We start from the raw sequence: 18,071 nt of genomic DNA, 5'->3' as shown, positions 1-18,071 counted from the left end.
ACAAACAAATGTAGGATTGGTGTGAGATGATCCATAAGGTATTTGTTTTGGTCAGTCATTCCAGCTCATCCTCCTACCTATTCTCTGGATATATCAGAAAAACCATCAAATCAAGCCCTGACTTCTCTGCAAAACAAACTGAGAGGGTTGGCCAACTCACTCTGTTTGATGTTAACTTTCTGCCTCAAGTGTACATACTTTCTCTGAACAAGACCTTTCAGGAAAGGAGATGCTGAGGGAACCTTCTGGTTACTGATCATTGCCAATCTTCAGTGGAAATCTATTGTCATGAAGCACTGCCTTGGAATAATGAGACTTGTCACATCTTGAATGCCTTCCCAAGTGAGATACCCAGAGACCTGAACATCATACATCAGCAGAAACAAACATACAGCTGAATCTGGACGGAAACTAAGGAGACTGACCAAACGGCAAGGACTCGTGACAGCAAGAATTGCATGAAGGACCATTGAGTGATTTCCAAAACAAGCTTGCAAACTCTGGTGGGATTTGGGAGTGTTCCCATCCAGTGGAGCACAATCTGAATGTGGATAAGGGAAAAGGACCACATGGCCAGGCAAATGTTGCCAAGAGGCTGGAAAGAGAGAGACTAGAATGTAGCCATCTGAGTAAAACACACATCAAGAGCTGGTCAGGACAGGAGGTGAGCTGCCGGGGGTTTGCCTTGGCTTTCAGCTGGTGCTTTAGGGACTGCATCAAAAACAGGACCCAAGTTGGATGAATCTGGAGGAGGCAGCAGGTGGCTACAACCTGCCATCCCTGGACTGAGAAGGGGCTGAGCAAGAGTGAAAGCCAGGAGAGGGCACACATGCAGTGACGAGGCAGAGAGTTAGAAGCCAGAAGAAAGAACAGAATCCAGAAAAAAGCACCTCATTGGAGGTGCCAAGAGGCAGAGCCAAGTAGACAAACCTAGAACAGGGGCTGCAAGAGCAGAATCAGCTCCCCAAGCACCCACAAAGTTCTGCCTGATTGTTGGTTGCTACTCTAACTTTATTTCAGTTTTCTCCACCCATAGCTGCTTGTGATAGGATAAGTATCTGATTTCTGTTCCAGTCCATCATGGCCAGAATGGTCAGGTTAGCCATGGCATTCAGCTGCTGAGATGCAGGGATTATATGGGTAATACAGGATCTGGCTCAGTGGGCATGAAGCTGCTGCTGAATAATGCCCTCACAAGATATTGGCTTAGAGAATTTGGAGAACAGAGACTGCAGCCAAGAGAGGCAGGTGGATATAGGCTGCATGTAAATGTTGTGAAAAAACTCCCCAAACTCATTAAGCCAAAGGGAAAAGTTGAGCTGGGAACTGGGTGGCCAAACCTGCCTCCCCCTTTTGGTTCCTAAATAAGATGGCTACAAGATGAAAAGCTACATGCCTCCGCCATATTTTGTCTACAAGGAAATTCCAGTGAGCTGCAAGATATTTGCCCTAATTTGTTTCTATTAAAATTTTACTATGGTAATAGAAATTGATAGCTTACCTTTGCAGGTGCAGTTGCCCTGGCCCACCAGACACAAATACATATCTGATTGTTTCCCTGCCCCATTTTGTTCATGGTATCTTATGTAAAAAAAAAAAAAAAAAAAAAATGCAAATTTACGCTTGAACCCAGGAGGCAGAAGTTGCAGTGAGCTGAGATCGCTCCACTACATTCCAGCCTGGGCAACAGAGCGAGATTCCATCTCAAAAAAAAAAAAAAAAAATGCAGATTCACTAAGCCAGACAAAGGCAGGAGGGACTATTTTTCCCTACTCCCTCCTACCTGAAAACTCTGTACTTCATATGCCACACGTTTCCCCTTTAAATTTGGAGCCCTCAAAATCATCTTCGGAGAAAGGAATAGACCTGTCTCCCTGATATGCCTCCTTAACTTTGGCAAATAAATGTCCTAAAATGATTGAGACTTGTCATTTTTCTGCATTGACGGTGTTAACATAGGCTCTTTGATCTACTCTCAAATTAACACCAAAAGGAAGGGCTATATTGTGGGCACAAGTCACACTATTGCAGATTTAGTTTCAATGCATTTCAGAAGCTAAAAATGCAGTATAGAAACGTTCTCTTAGGTTAAGGAGAAACCCGTGCTTGTCACAGACTTAAAGTTCTAATTAGAAGTGCAGTTGCTTGGAATACTATGAAGCCATAAAAAATGATGAGTTCATGTCCTTTGTAGGGACATGGATGAAGCTGGAAACCGTCATTCTCAGCAAACTATCGCAAGGCCAAAAAACCAAACACCACATGTTCTCACTCATAGCTGGGAATTGAACAATGGGAACACTTGGACGCAGGAAGAGGAACATCACACACACACCAGGGCCTGTTGTAGGGTGGTGGGGAGTGGGGAGGGATAGCATTAGGAGATATACCTAATGTAAATGACGAGTTAATGGGTGCAGCGCACCAACATGGCACATATATACATATGTAACAAACCTGCACGTTGTGCACATGTACCCTAGAACTTAAAGTATAATAAAATATATATATATACATATAAAAGAAGTGCAATTGCTAATCGCATCATTGGTATTCGAGTTTACGTGCATAGAAAAATGTAATTTGCTTATTGTACTGAGAGGCTGTGCTAAAGTAATGTGAAGCTCTGAAAAACATAGATGAAAGTGCTGTCTATTTGATTAAAGGCCAATGTGTTCTGCTCTTCACCAAAAAATAACTTGTCATGTTAATTTCCTCTGGTAGTTTATGAAATATGCCAGGCTGGTTCAAGCCATCAACATGAGTCAGCCAATACTCTGAAGGATCTAAAGGTTTTAAACCACTTTTGGAATATCTACCCTTTTCCTTCAGAAAAAATCCACCTCAGATCTTGAGAAATAAATGAAATCAAATCACTCTATGGGCTGGAACAATGAGTTTGTTCTTCATACATTTGTAGAAAGCTATAGATCATCCATGGACTCCTTCAATGAGGAAAGTCTGCTAATCATAGTAACTTTGGCAAAAGAAAATTAGTTAGACCTCATTAATCCTCTAAAAGTGAGTGAAAATGACTTCTATGAGAGACAGAAGGAGAAAACTGGTTATTTCCACCCATTTGTTGAAGTAATTGCTGTCTTGGAAATATGAAGGCCATCAGATGTGTAATGCAAGTGATAGATGGTAAGAAGTAATTAACAAAATCATAACTAAGACATGCCTATTGAATTTGGTCAGAGTCTCTTAAAAATGAATCAGAGAGAACGAAAGTCTTATTCACAGGCATGTACAAAAAAAATAAAAAGAACAAAGTCATAACTTTATTGGCGGTGCCAAGAGGCTGAGCCAAATAGAAAAAGCAAGCCCCACCTAGAACAGGGACGCCCAGAGTGGAACCAGCTCCCCAAACGTCCTTCTCTAAGGATAGACCCTTGCAACATCACTGCTCCCTTCAGATTCCGATGTCCTTGGAGTGTACCATTTTACAGCTGACTAAAAGGAGTCAAAGAAAGGTAGATAACTTGCCTGAAGTCCCAGCTGCTAGTGCAGGATTAGGGCCAGACTCTGGGTTGTAAGGTCACTTTGTAAATATGATACTTGGTGCTTCTCAAACTCGAGTTGGGGTCTAGGTAACAAAGGGCTCATATCACAGCTCAGCATCCCTCTACCTGAGTCAGGCCCCGAGAATGCTTTATGTGTCCCTAAGGTTTGAGAACTCATGACCCAAGCCCTCCCCACCCCTCCCCCACAAAAAAAAAAAAACCCTAAAGAATATACTAGTCTCCAAAATGTTTGTTATCCTTAACCAATGATGGTTTAACCTGCAACCTCAGTTTATATTTCCAAAAGAAGGTGAGAGTACCCTTTCACAAATATATCAGTAGATACTTCTTCTTGCTTACCTGCACATTATATCAGACTTTCTTTTTATGAAGTACAGCAGTTTGTACACACTGTAAAAATACTGAAGATCCTAGAAATGTAACAGGTGAGCTATTCCATTCACATTGTCTTTAAACCAACGTACTACCATGGGCTCACGGAATGTAGCCATTCCATTTTGCTGAGTCCTGCAAAAACTCCCACCCATCTCCTGAGCTCCATTTGGTCCTTTTCTTATTCATAAATTTTCCTGGTCATTGCTGCCATACTGCATGCTTTGCATGTTGCACAATTTCCTCTGACCTCCAGAATCATTGCAACAGTCCAATGGTTCATTTCCATAAGCACACGAAGTATCTGTCATGCCAAAAATATCCAGTTTTAATTATTTTTTCTGAGTTAACTTAACTTTTTTTAATCCTAATAAAACATCCCTTTGTGTTGGTGTATTCCACACCTTCTCCTCTGGTATTTATTGGGCCTGCTGAGTTTTATGATATTTGTGAAACACTTCAATACTAAGTTCAAATGTAACAATTCAACTAACAGAACCAACAAAGATCATGCCTGGGCTACATTGTATGAACAAAAGACTGCATATTTTGGTGGCAACCTCATCAGACGCTCTTTTTTCTTGTGTGTGTCCCTACTTATCCCTCTGCAAATTACTATTTAAAAGTCAGGAAGCAGGAAAGTTTTAGTAGCTGAGTTGTACCCAGCAAAAAATTGGCCCTGAGCTATTTGTTAGCTGTTCAAAGAGTGTGCAAAGCTGTCTCACACTGCCCTGTCTGGGGCCAGGAGCCCACCAACTGGTACTAGGAGGTACCCAGAATGCTGCCAGTGCTTGGCTACTTGAGTATCCCTGGAATTGTTCTCATGAACAGAGCTCGGCCCTGTCCCGGAACCAGTGAGAAGGTAGGAGGTTAGAACAGCAATTCCCCTCCATCAACTCCCAGCCATTCCTCCTTCCCCACATAAACACTCTTCCTGTAGGCATATGCTGAGCTCTAGCTGCCTAACCCCGCCCTCCACCACACCATATCCTGGGTCTCCTGGGCATCCTGAGAATCTCTGTTACCATTCCACCATGGAATTTGGAGGAAGGGAGGGAATTCTCCCTAACAGCCATCTGAACGAAGGCCAGCTCTTAACTTTATTCCTGCCAATTCTTTTGTTTTTGACAGAATTTAAAGAATGACACCAGCTCAGCCCATGCTTTTTCTTATCTGCCATTTGCATTTCCAAAGCTTCACCTCTGTGCAGTCATCTAAGATCTAAGACCAGATGTCTTATTTCCTCATCTATAATTTAGGAATAATAATACCTCTTTCAAAATACAGTTGTGGAACCATTCCTGGACAAGATGGCCAAATAGGAACAGCTCCAGTCTGCAGCTCCCAGTGAGATCAATGCAGAAGGTGGGTGATTTCTGCATTTCCAACTGAGGTACCTGGCTCATCTCATTGGGACTGGTTAGACAGTGGGTGCAGCCCATGGAGGGCGTTGCCTCGCCCAGGAAGCACAAAGGGTCAGGGAACTCCATCCCCTAGCCAAGGGAAGCTGTGAAGGATTGTGCCATGAAGAATGGAGCACACTGGCCCAGACACTACACTTTTCCCACAGTCTTCACAGCCTGCAGACAAGGAGCTTCCCTCTGGTGCCTACGCCACCAGGGCCCTGGGTTTCAAAACTGGGCAGCCATTTGGGCAGACACTGAGCTAGCTGCAGGAGGTTTTTTTCATACCCCAGTGGCACCTGGAACACCAGTGAGACAGAACTGTTCACTCCCCTGGAAAGGAGGCTGAAGCCAGCGAGCCAAGCGGTCTAGCTCAGCAGATCCCATCCCCACAGAGCCCAGCAAGCTAAGATCCACTGACTTGAAATTCCCACCGCTAGCACAGCAGTCTGAAATCAACCTGGGAGGCTCCAGCTTGGTGGGGGGAGGAGTGTCTGCCATCACTGAGGCTTAAGTAGGCAGTATTCCCCTCACAGTGTAAACAAAGCCACTAGGAAGTTCAGACTAGGCAGAGCCCACCACAGCTCCACAAAGCCTCTGTAGCCAGACTGCTTCTCTAGAGTCCTCCTCTCTGGGTAGGGCATCTCTGAAAGAAAGGCAGCAGCCCCAGTCAGGGGCTTATAGATAAAACTCCCATCTCCCTGGGACAGAGCACCTGGGGAAAGGGGCGGCTGTAGCTGCAGCTTCAGCAGACTTAAATGTTCCTGCTTGCTGGCTCTGAAGAGAGCAGCAGATCTCCCAGCACAGCACTGGAGCTCTGCTAAGGGAAAGACTGCCTCCTTAAGTGGGTCCCTGACCCCTGTGCCTCCTGACGGGAAGACACCTCCCAGCAGGGGTCAACAGACACGTCATAGAGGAGAACTCCAGCTGACATTTGGTGGGTGCCCCTCTGGGACAAAGCTTCCAGAGGAAGGAGCAGGCAGCAATCTTTTCTGTTCTGCTGCCTCCGCTGGTGATACCTAGGCAAACAGGGTCAGGAGTGGAACCCCAGCAAACTCCAGCAGACCTGCAGCAGAGGAGCCTGACTGTTAGAAGGAAAACTAACAAACAGAAAGCAATAGCATCAACATCAACAAAAAGGACGACCATGCAAAAACTCCATCCGAAGGTCACCAACGGCAGAGACCAAAGGAAGATAAATCCACGAAGATGAGGAAAAACCAGAGCAAAAAGGCTGAAAATTCATGCCAAAAACCAGAATACCTCTTCTCCTCCAAAAGATCACAACTCCTTGCCAGCAAGAGAACAAAACTGGATGAAGAATGAGTTGAACAAATGGACAGAAATAGGCTTCATAAGGTAGGTAATAACAAATTCCTTCAAGCTAAAGGAGCATGTTCTAAGCCAATGCAAGAAAGCTGAGGACCTTGATAAAAGGTTAGAGGAATTGCTAACTAGAATAAACAGTTTAGTGAAGAACATAAGTGAACTGATGGAGCTGAAAAACACAGAACGAGACCTTCATGAAACATACGCAAGTATCAACAGCCAAATCAATCAAGTGGATGAAAGGATATCAGAGATTGTAGATCAACTCAATGAAATAAAACACGAAGACAAGATTAGAGAAAAAAGAATCGAAAGGAACAAACAAAGCCTCCAAGAAATATGGGACTGTGTGAAAAGACCATACCTACATTTGATTGTTGTACCTGAAAGTGACGGGGATAAAGGAATCAAGTTGGAAAACACATTTCAGGATATTATCCAGGAGAACTTCCCCAACCTAGCAAGACAGGGCAATATTCAAATTCAGGAAATACAGAGAACACCACAAAGATACTCCTCGAGAAGAGCAACCCCAAGACACATAATCATCAGATTCACCAAGGTTGAAATGAAGGAAAAACATGTTAAGGGCAGCCAGAGAGATAGGTTGGGTTACCCACAAAGGGAAGCTCATCAGACTAACAGCAGATCTCTCTGCAGAAAACCTACAAGCCAGGGCTGGGTGTGGTGGCTCACACCTGTAATCTCAGCACTTTGGGAGGCAAAGGCAGGCAGATCACGAGGTCAGGAGATCGAGACCATCCTGGCTAATGTGGTGAAATCCTGTCTCTACTAAAAATATAAAAAATTAGCTGGGTGTGGTGGCGGGGGCCTGTAGTCCCAGCTACTAGGAAGGCTGAGGAAGGAGAATGGCGTGAACCTGGGAGGCGGAGTTTGCAGTGAGCTGAGATCACGCCACTGCACTCCAGCCTGGATGACAAAGTGGGACTCCACCTCAAAAAAAATAAATAAATAAAAGAAGAAAGCCTACGAGCCAGAAGAAAGTGGGGACCAATATTCAACATTCTTAAAGAAAAGAATTTTCATCCCAGAATTTCATTTCCAGCCAAACTAAGCTTCATAAGGGAAGGAGAAATAAAATCCTTCAAAGACAAGCAAATGCTAAGGGATTTTGTCACCACCAGGCCTGCCTTACAAGAGCTCCTGAAGGAAGCACTAAATATGGAAAGGAAAAAATGGTACCAGCCACTGCAAAAACAAAGCAAAATGTAAAGACCATTGACACTACGAAGAAACTGCATCAACTAATGGGCAAAATAACCAGCTAGCATCATAATGACAGGATCAAATTCACACATAACAGTATTAACCTTAAATGTAAATGGGCTAAATGCCACCAATTAAAAGGCACAGACTGGCAAATTGGATAAAGAGTCAAGACCCATCAGTGTGCTGTATTCAGGAAATTCATCTCACATGCAAAGACACACATATTCAGGAAACTCATCTCACATGCAAAGACACACATAGGCTCTAAATAAAGGGATGGAGGAAGATTTACCAAGCAAATGGAAAGCAAAAAAAAAAAAAAAAAAAAAAAAAGCAGGGGTTGTAATCCTAGTCTCTGTTAAAACAGACGTTAAACCAACAAAGATCTAACAAGACAAAGAAGGGCATTACATAATGGTAAAGGGATCAATGCAACAAGAAGAGCTAACTATCCCAAATATATATGCACCCAACACAGGAGCACCCAGATACATAAAGCAAGTTCTTATAGACCTACAAAGAGATTTAGACTCCCACACAATAATAGTGGGAGACTTTAATATACCACTGTCAATATTGGACAGATCAATGAGACAGAAAATTAACAAGGATATCCAGTAATTGAACTCAGCTCTGGACCAAGCAGACCTAATAGACATCTACAGAACTCTCCACTCCAAATCAACAGAATATACATTCTTCTCAGCACCACATAGCACTTATTCTAAGATCGACCACATAATTGAAAGTAAAACACTCTTCATCAAATGCAAAAGAACGGAAATCATAACAAACTGTCTCTCAGACCACAGTGCAATCAAATTAGAACTCAGGATTAAGAAACTCACTCAAAACCACACAACTACATGGAAACTGAACAACCTGCTCCTGAATGACTACTGGGTAAAAAAATGAAATTAAGGCAGCAATAAATAAGTTCTTTGAAGCCAATGAGAACAAAGACACAACCAGAATCTCTGGGACACAGCTAAAGCAGTGTTTAGAGGGAAATTTATTGCACTAAATGCCCACAAGAGAAAGTGGGAAAGATCTAAAATCAACACCCTAACATCACAATTAAAAGAACTAGAGAAGCAAGAGCAAACAAATTCAAAAGCTAGCAGAAGATAAGAAATAACTAGGATCAAGCAGAACTGAAGGAGATAGAGACATGAAAAACCCCTTCAAAAAATCAATGACTCCAGGAGCTGGTTTTTTGAAACTGTTAATAAAATAGACCACTAGCCAGACAAACAAAGAAGAAAAGAGAGAAGAATCAAATAGACACAATAAAAAATGATAAAGGTGAGATCACCACTGATCCCACAGAAATACAAACTACCATCAGAGAATATTATAAACACCTCTATGCAAATAAACTAGAAAATCTAGAAGAAATGAATAAATTCCTGGAAACATACACCCTCCCAAGACTAAATCAGGAAGAAGTCTAATCCCTGAATAGACCAAAAACAAGTTCTGAAATTGACGCAGTAATTAATAGTCTACCAACCAAGAAAAGCCCAGGACCAGAAGGATTCACAGCTGAATTCCACCAGAGGTAAAAAGAGGAGGTGGTACCATTCCTTCTTAAACGATTCCAAAAGATAGAAAAAGAGGGACTCCTCCATAACTCATTTTATGAGGTCAGCATCATCCTGATACCAAACCTGGCAGAAACACAACAAAAAAAGAAAATTTCAGGCCAATATCCCTGGTGAACATTGATATGAAAATCCTCAATGAAATACTGGCAAACTGAATCCAGCAGCACATTAAAAAGCTTATCCACCATGATCAAGTCAGCTTCATTCCTGGGATGCAAGACTGGTTCAACATACACAAATCAATAAATGTAATCCATCATATAAACAGAACCAATGGCAAAAACCACATGATTATCTCAATAGATGCAGAAAAGGCCTTCAATAGAATTCAACACCCCTTCATGCGAAAAACACTCAGTAAACTAGGTGTTGATGGAACATATCTCAAAATAATAAGAGCTATTTATGACAAACCCATGGCCAATATCATGCTGAATGGGCAAACCTGGAAGCATTGTGTTTGAAAACCGGCACAAGACAAGGATGCCCTCTCTCATCACTCCTATTCAACATAGTATTGGAAGTTCTGGCCAGGGCAATCATGCAAGAGAAAGAAAAAAAGCGTATCCAATTAGGAAAAGAGGAAGTCAAATTATGTCTTTTTGCAGATGACATGGTTGTATATTTAGAAAACCCCATTGTCTTAGCCCAAAAACTCCTTAAGCTGATAAGCAACTTCAGCAAAGTCTCAGGATATAAAATCAATGTGTAAAAATCACAAGCATTCCTATGCACCAATAATAGACAGAGGGCCAAATCATGAGTCAACTCTCATTCACAGTTTCTACAAAGAGAATAAAATACCTAGAAATACAGCTTACAAGGGATGTGCAAGAAGAAGTATAAACCACTGCTCAAGGAAATAAGAGAGGACAGAAACAAATAGAAAAATATTCCATGCTCATAGATAGGAAGAATCAATATTGCGAAAATGGTCACACTACCCAAAGTAATATGTAAATTCAATGCTATTCCCATCAAGCTACCATTGACTTTCTTCACAGAATTAGAAGAAACTGCTTTAAATTTCATATGGAACCAAAAAAAAGCCCATATAAGAACAAAGCTGGAGGCATCATGCTACCTGACTTCAAACTACACTACAAGGCTACAGTAACCAAAACAGCATAGTACTGGTACCAAAACAGGCATATAGAGCAATGGAACAGAACAGAGGCCTCAGAAATAACACCACACATCTACAACCATCTGATCTTTGACAAACCTGACAAAAACAAGCAACGGGGAAAGGATTCCCTATTTAATAAATGGTGTTGGGAAAACTGGCTAGCCATAGGCAGAAAACTGAAACTGGACCCCTGCCTTATACCTATACAAAAATTAACTCAAGATGGATTAAAGATTGAAACATAAGACCTAAAACCATAAAAATCCTAGAGGAAAACCTAGGCAATACCATTCAGGACATAGGCATGGGCAAAGACTTTATGACTAAAACACAAAAAGCAATTGCAACAGAAGCCAAAATTGACAAATGGGATCTAATTAAACTAAAGAGCTTCTGCACAGCAAAAGAAACTATCATCAGAGTGAACAGGCAACCTACAAAATGGGAGAAATTTTTTGCAATCTATCCATTTGACAAAGGGCTAATATCCAGAATCTACAAGAAACATGAACAAATATACAATAAAAAATCAAACAACCTCATCAAAAAGTTGGCAAAGGATATGAACAGATACTTCTCCAAAGAAGACATTTCTTATGCAAACAACAAACGTATGAAAAAAAAAGCTCATCATCCATGGTCATTAGAGAATTGCAAATCAAAACCACAATGAGATACCATCTCATGCCAGTTAGAATGGCAATCATTAAAAAGTCAGGAAGCAACAGATGTTGGAGAGGATGTGGGGAAATAGGAACGCTTTTACACTGTTGGTGGGGGTGTAAATTAGTTCAGTCATTGTGGAAGACAGTGTGGCGATTCCTCAAGGATCTAGAACTAGAAATAGTATTTGACCCAGCAATCCCATTACTGGGTATATACCCAAAGGATTATAAATCATTCTACTATGAAGACACATGCACACATATATTTATTGCAGCACTATTCACAATAGCAAAGACTTGGAACCAACCCAAATGCCCATCAGTGTTACAATGGATACAGAAAATGTGGCACATATACACCATAGAATACTATGCAGCCATAAAAAACAATGAGTTCATGTCCTTTGCAGGGACATGGATGAAGCTGAAAACCATCATTCTGAGCAAACTAACACAGGAACAGAAAACCAAACACTGCATGTTCTCACTTATAAGTGGGAGTTGAACAATGAGAACACATGGGTACAGGGAGGGGAATATCACACACAAGGGCCTGTCAGGGGGTAGGGGGCAAGGAGAGGGATAGCATTAGGAGAAATACCTAATGTAGATGACGGGTTGATGGGTGCAGCAAACCACCATGGCACAAGTATACCTACGTAACAAACCTTCACCTTCTGCACATGTATCCCAGAACTTAAAGTATAATAATTTAAAAAATACAGTTGTGAGGATTCCATCAAATAGTATTTGTAAAAAGTGCTTAGTACCATTATATTCTCACCAAAAGTATTTCAGAATGATTCGGTCATAAGTGTCACAACTATTATATGTATGTTATGAATAATATTTCTTTTTCTTTTCTTTTTTTTTTTTTTTTTTGAAACGGAGTCTCACTCTGTCACCAGGCTGAAGTGCAGTGACGTGATCTCGGCTCACTGCAACCTCTGCCTCAGCCTCCTGAGTAGCTGGGACTACAGGTGCATGCCATCACACCCAGACAATTTTTTTATTTTTAGTAGAGATGGGGTTTCACCATGTTGGCCAGGATGGTCTCGATCTCTTGACCTCATGATCCACCCGCCTCATCCTCCCAAAGTGCTAGGATTACAGGCATGAGCCACCACGCCTGGCCATGAATAATATTTCTAACATTATGAACTAAACTTCTGCTTTGATTAATACTTTATGCCTTATTTTCCATTATTAAGATGACCCCATCCTTCTTTTATTAAATTTTACTTTGATTTATCTTTTCTCAGTTTCCCCAACTTTTAGCTTCCTGTGTCATTTTATTTTAGATGTGTCCCCTGTAAAAGTATATTACTTGGTTTCATTGTATTTTCGTTTTTGTTTTAATTCTTGCTGAGAGTCTTTGTCATTTACCAGAAAAACTAAGCTGTTATAGACTTTGGCATTCCTAGAACATTTAGTCTTAAGTCATTTTGCTTTGTGTTTTTGCGTGTTACCTTCCTTTTCTTTTGTACTCTGTTATAGGCACTATGTTTCTTCTTTTTTTCTCTAGAAATCTGTAATTTAAATAAAGTTTCAGTTGTTTAATGGTTACCTTTAAGTTTTTTGAAGAATATATTTAAAACTATAGTTCTTAAATTTTAAAGTTAGAAAATCGAGTATCATTTAATTTTATCTTATCTGAATTTAAGAAATCAGTATGATTTAGGTCAAAATTGTCTCATCCTCTTATTCCCTTTCAAGAAAACCCTAATGTGAACATTGCTGAATTGTGTTCTGAGATCTGATAAACAAGAGAAGTATAAGTCCAGTCTGATATTGTATTAACAATATTTTAAACACATAGTTGTTTTTTTTCATGTAGCAAGAAGTTGAGAGGTGAGTAATCGAGGAATAGTAGAGCTGCTCAAGGATGTCTTAAAAAATCCAGATTCTTGCATAGCTGAATTTCCAGCTACTTGGGAGGCTCAGGCAGGAAGATTGCTTGAGCCCAGGAGTTTGAGGCTGCAGTGAGCTATGATGGTGCCACTGCACTCCAGTGTGGGAGACAGAGTGAGACTCTGTCTCTTAAAAAAAAGATAACCCAAGAATCCAGATTCTGAGTGTCCTTCTCCTTCTCTATCTTTCATCACTATATTTCTGGCTGGATTTTTTGACATGGGAATGCAAAGATCAATAAGGCATATTTCTTGCTTTCAAGATGCTCACAAAATACTGTGTACAGTGGATAAAACATGGTCATAAATTCATTGACATTCCTCCCACCAATAGGTGGGATTGGTGTCCCCTCTTTTTGAGGCTTTGACCACTAGAACATGGCAGACATGATATGGTGCCAGTTTCAGGCCTTATAGATTGGCAATTCCCAGTGCCTTTCTTTGACAGAACTCTGAGCCACAAATAATAAGTCTGATCACTCTGTTGGAGAGACCATAGAGAGACTGTGAAGCTGCATAAAAAGGAAGAGGCTCCCAGCAGAACACAGCCTCCCAGCCCTCCCCACTAAGTGCAGAAATGTGAGTGAAACTGCCTGAACTTACCAGATAGACCTATCACCAGCTGAATACCACAAGTGAGCCAGTGGACCCCACATGGAGCAAAGGATTCTCTCGGCAAGCCCTGCCTGATATCCTGATCCATTTCATTGTGAGAAAGAATAAAATGGCTATATTAAGCCACTCCGTTTTGGAATAGTTTGTTACACAGAAATAGATTACCAAGAGATAAGTGCATACAAACGGACAATTATTAAACAATATAAAAGGTTATTGGTAGCTGCTTAGGAGAATAGATTTCAATGGCAAATTAAGTAATTGTAATAATAGGCACCTGTTTCTAACAAACGATAAGCTTAAAATCTACATTTATGTATGATTTTTTCAATTTTATTTATTTTTGTAATTATTAACCAGGTCTCTTTTAGTAGCAGGTGGCAGTTATAGAATTCAGCAGAACCAAAAAGAGAACTCAATGGGCTTCAGGACTGAAAAGAAGAAATTCCAGGTAGGGCCCAGGAAACTGGGCCTGCACCTTCTCAACCTTTCTTCATCACTAGTCTGCTCTGCTCGTCTCACACAACAGGCAGCTTGTCTTCATGGGGATGAGAGAAGAAGCTGACTGTGGACAGCCCGGGCAGGTTAACTTGTTCTTCCCCACTTTGCATTGGTATAAATAAATGGTCTTGGGAAGAACTGCTCAGCCCTGGCTCTGCTCATTACCATGGACTGAGGTTTAAGATGTAGGGTCTGTAAGATGAAAGAGAATAGGAAAAATCATGGAAATAGTTTAAATCAGTGCTGAGCAATTACTGTTATTCCCAGGGAGCTGCTGTACTTGAACTTACAAATTCAGAAGATTCTCCAGAAAAGAGATGCTTAAAAATAAACAAAATCTAATGTCAGGCAGTGCATCATTACTTGGAAAATGAAAGTTTTAGGGGATATTAAAATTATTATTAAGTTCCTACTTGGTGCAAATCACAGTCCAGATTCTAAGCAGGATATAAAATGAAGGATTTGACCTGAACAATTTTCTGATCTAATTTTATCATGTTACATAAAAGTTTAACAGTTTTACCCATCATAAAAGATACAAATATGAAAAATGATAGCCCATTTTAGACCAATTTGTGAATATTGTTAAAAATGTAGTTTTGTGAAGGGTTCAAGATGTGATTACCTTTCATAGTCTGTGAAAAAAAAATGCTGGTGAGGCTATACTGTCCTTTATTTTAATAAGAAAAAAATGATCTTATTGATGGAATGTTGAATACTGAGAAAAAAATTGACATCCTTTCAAACATATTAGTATTTTAGTTACCTTATTATCTTATTATTTTAAAAGTAACTTTACCATTTTAAGAAAGATCCTGTTCTTTATAACCAGTAAGAGATTGAAGATGAGAGCAAGCTCTGTGCTTTTACCCATAGGCATTGCCCATTGAGTATGGCACTGGGGCACCATACAGAAATATTGACATTTGCTATTCTGCCATATTTCCTCTACTTTTCCTTTGGGTTTGGTAGAAGAGAGATAGGTTTATCTGAAAACTCTTGGAGTTTTTGACTGACTACTGAGATGCAAAACTTGTATTAAGATATGTCTGGCTTGGCTGGGCACAATGGCTCGTGCCTGTAATCCCAGCACTTTGAGAGGCTGAGGCAGGAGGATCTCTTGAGCCCAGGAGTTTGAGGCCAGCCTGGACAACATAACAAAACCCCGTCTCTAGAAAAAAATTTAAAATATTAGCCAGGCATGGTGGTGAGTGCCTGTAGTACCAGATACTCAGGAGGCTAAGGTGGAGGATTGCTTGAACCCAGGATGTTGAGGCTGCAGTGAGGTATGACAGGACTACTACACTCCAACCTGGGTGACAGAGCAAGACCTTGTCTAAATACACACACACACACACACACACACACACGTGCACATACACACACACCTGGCTATTTGCTTCTTCTCACTCATTTTACTTCCTTTTAGTGACCTTTTAAAATCTGTGCCTTGGGTCTGATGTTATATTTATAAATGCTTTTTTTCTGGTTATATATTTTATTATTGCTTTTGTTCCATTTATTCATCTTAACTTTGGTTGTCTGCATCTGTTTGCCTTTTTATCTACAGTCAAGTGGAACTTTTAAGGCTCCTGCTCTAGATTACTCCTTTGATTTTTTGCAGTATTGATTTTGTCTTTGGGGACTTCTAAAGCAGATTGCAGTTCTATGATTGCATTTAAATTGTCTATAATCTTTCCTTATTCTACCTAACAACTTTTTATATCTCTTTCTGATTCTCAGGTTTTTTTTTCATCTCAACTTGTGTCTCAACAGCTAATCTTTCAACTTTCCTTTTATAAAGTGTTCCCATTCTTAAGATTGAGAATTTAAGCAACTGCTTTCAAAATATATTTTTTTTGTGTCCTGTACTAGATGATACAATGTGTTTCCTCTTTTATATCAAAAATATATCCTTAGGCCCAATGCATATCTTCTTTTCACTGCTCCTTCTCCCTAAATAGGGGCCAGAGCAATTAGGGTCTATTGCTTGCCCTCAAAACGAGTAGAATTTCCTAGCTCCCCTGTTCTTGCTGTTTGAATTATCTGTTCAATCTCAAGCAGCAGGATATACGGACATTACGAGTTTATTTAACATAATTTGCTTTAGCCATAGATCTGGTGCCTAGCATTTATTTGTCTAGTGTGTATCTTTTAGATCTGTATTGTTCAATAGAGTAACCAGTAGCCACGTGTAGCTATAAATTAATTTAAATTAAATACACTTAACTTTAGCCTCCTAATTTGCACTAGCCGCATTTGAAGTGCTCAGTAGCTCCTGATTGCAGACCTGAGACATCCCCATCATTGCAAAAAGTCCTACTGGATGATGTTATTCTAGAGTGAGATTCATCTGCTCATACTCTGCAGTTATCTGGCTATGAAACTTTGAATTTGTTCCCATAATATTAAAACATTCTATGATTTTCTTCTTACAAGATACAGAAAATGAAAAGTACAATCCTCCATGTATGACTCTACCATGGGTCTTCCTATCTATACCACTTTTTAATTATATTATTAATATTGCAAGATGCAAGACAGCCCCATTTATCTAGACTCTTCCTCTGTCCAGTAGGACTTTTTGCAATGATGGGGGTGTCCCATGTCTGTAATCAGGAGCTATTTCCATATTGGCCATTACTGGGCATTTGATTCCCAGGAAGGAAGTGCTCAGAAAGAGGGACAGATTTTCAGAAAAAGAAACAAATTGAGGAATGTGTGCATAGGTGGGAGAGTATGAAAGACTGAAAAGGCCTCAGGTACTGCAGAAATCATTGCTTCACATGAGAAGTTGTCAGACTGCTGGCTGACAAAGGCTCCTTGTCTCTCAAGAAGGGACACATGAAGGGAGTCATGAAGGCCTCCTCTGTGGCTACATGGCCAAGTTGTATCTCAAAGTTTCCTCTATGTTTTTCTCTGCACAACACCATTTGCCAATGTTCTTATCTCCAGATAAATGGTAACTTAACTTGTCTTTTCAACTTCCAAGGTTGTTCCAGTGGAAAGGTAGGGAAGGGTGAAACCAGTGTTGGAATGAAGGGATTATCTTCACCAGAATGAGCCTATGTGGGCTCAACTTTCCAAGGTCAGCTTCCTCCCTGAGCATGGTGCTGGTGCTTCCTAGTTCCTTTCTGACCCTCCTTTCCTTCTCTCTAGTACTTTTTGCTCCCAGCAGGATGCAAACCTTGCCCGGCGTAATATCCAGTTGAAAGCTAAGTAAATATACAGCCTGTAACCTATTTTTGGTGAGAATGAGAAGTAGAAATTTGGGATAATCTCTTTTTTCCATGAATGTTTTACCTTGCTTTCAAATATACTTCTTTTCACTCTATTAAAAAAAAAATTATCTGAAATCCAAGCCCAACATATAGGGAGAAATCCAGCCTAGACTGGACTTTAGTTCCATGAAGGCAGGAGTAATGTCTATCTGGCTCACTGCTGTTTCTGCAGGACCTATGTGGATTTCTTTCAGTCTATAGAAAATATATACCTTGATGCTTTACAAAATGACTCAATAGAATTTTTAGGGGCTTCAAGATCAACAAAATTTATTTTGCTAGTGGAGTCTTGAAGTGAATTTAGTGCAATCTCCTTATTTTACAGGTAGGGAAACTGAGGAACAAAGAGATAACTTTTTTAAAAAACATAAAAAGAGCGCAGTCTTTGGAGGTGAGTATATTTGGATTTCATCACTCATTAGGTAAGTGGGCAGTGGATTGAATGACTCTCTACCCAACTTTCTCATCTGTAAAATGAAACTAATGATGCTTCCCTTATATGATT

Source organism: Pan troglodytes, chromosome 7 (assembly GCF_028858775.2).
Source record: "Pan troglodytes isolate AG18354 chromosome 7, NHGRI_mPanTro3-v2.0_pri, whole genome shotgun sequence".
Lineage (NCBI taxonomy): Eukaryota > Metazoa > Chordata > Mammalia > Primates > Hominidae > Pan > Pan troglodytes.
Note: the sequence above shows the minus strand (reverse complement) of the source record.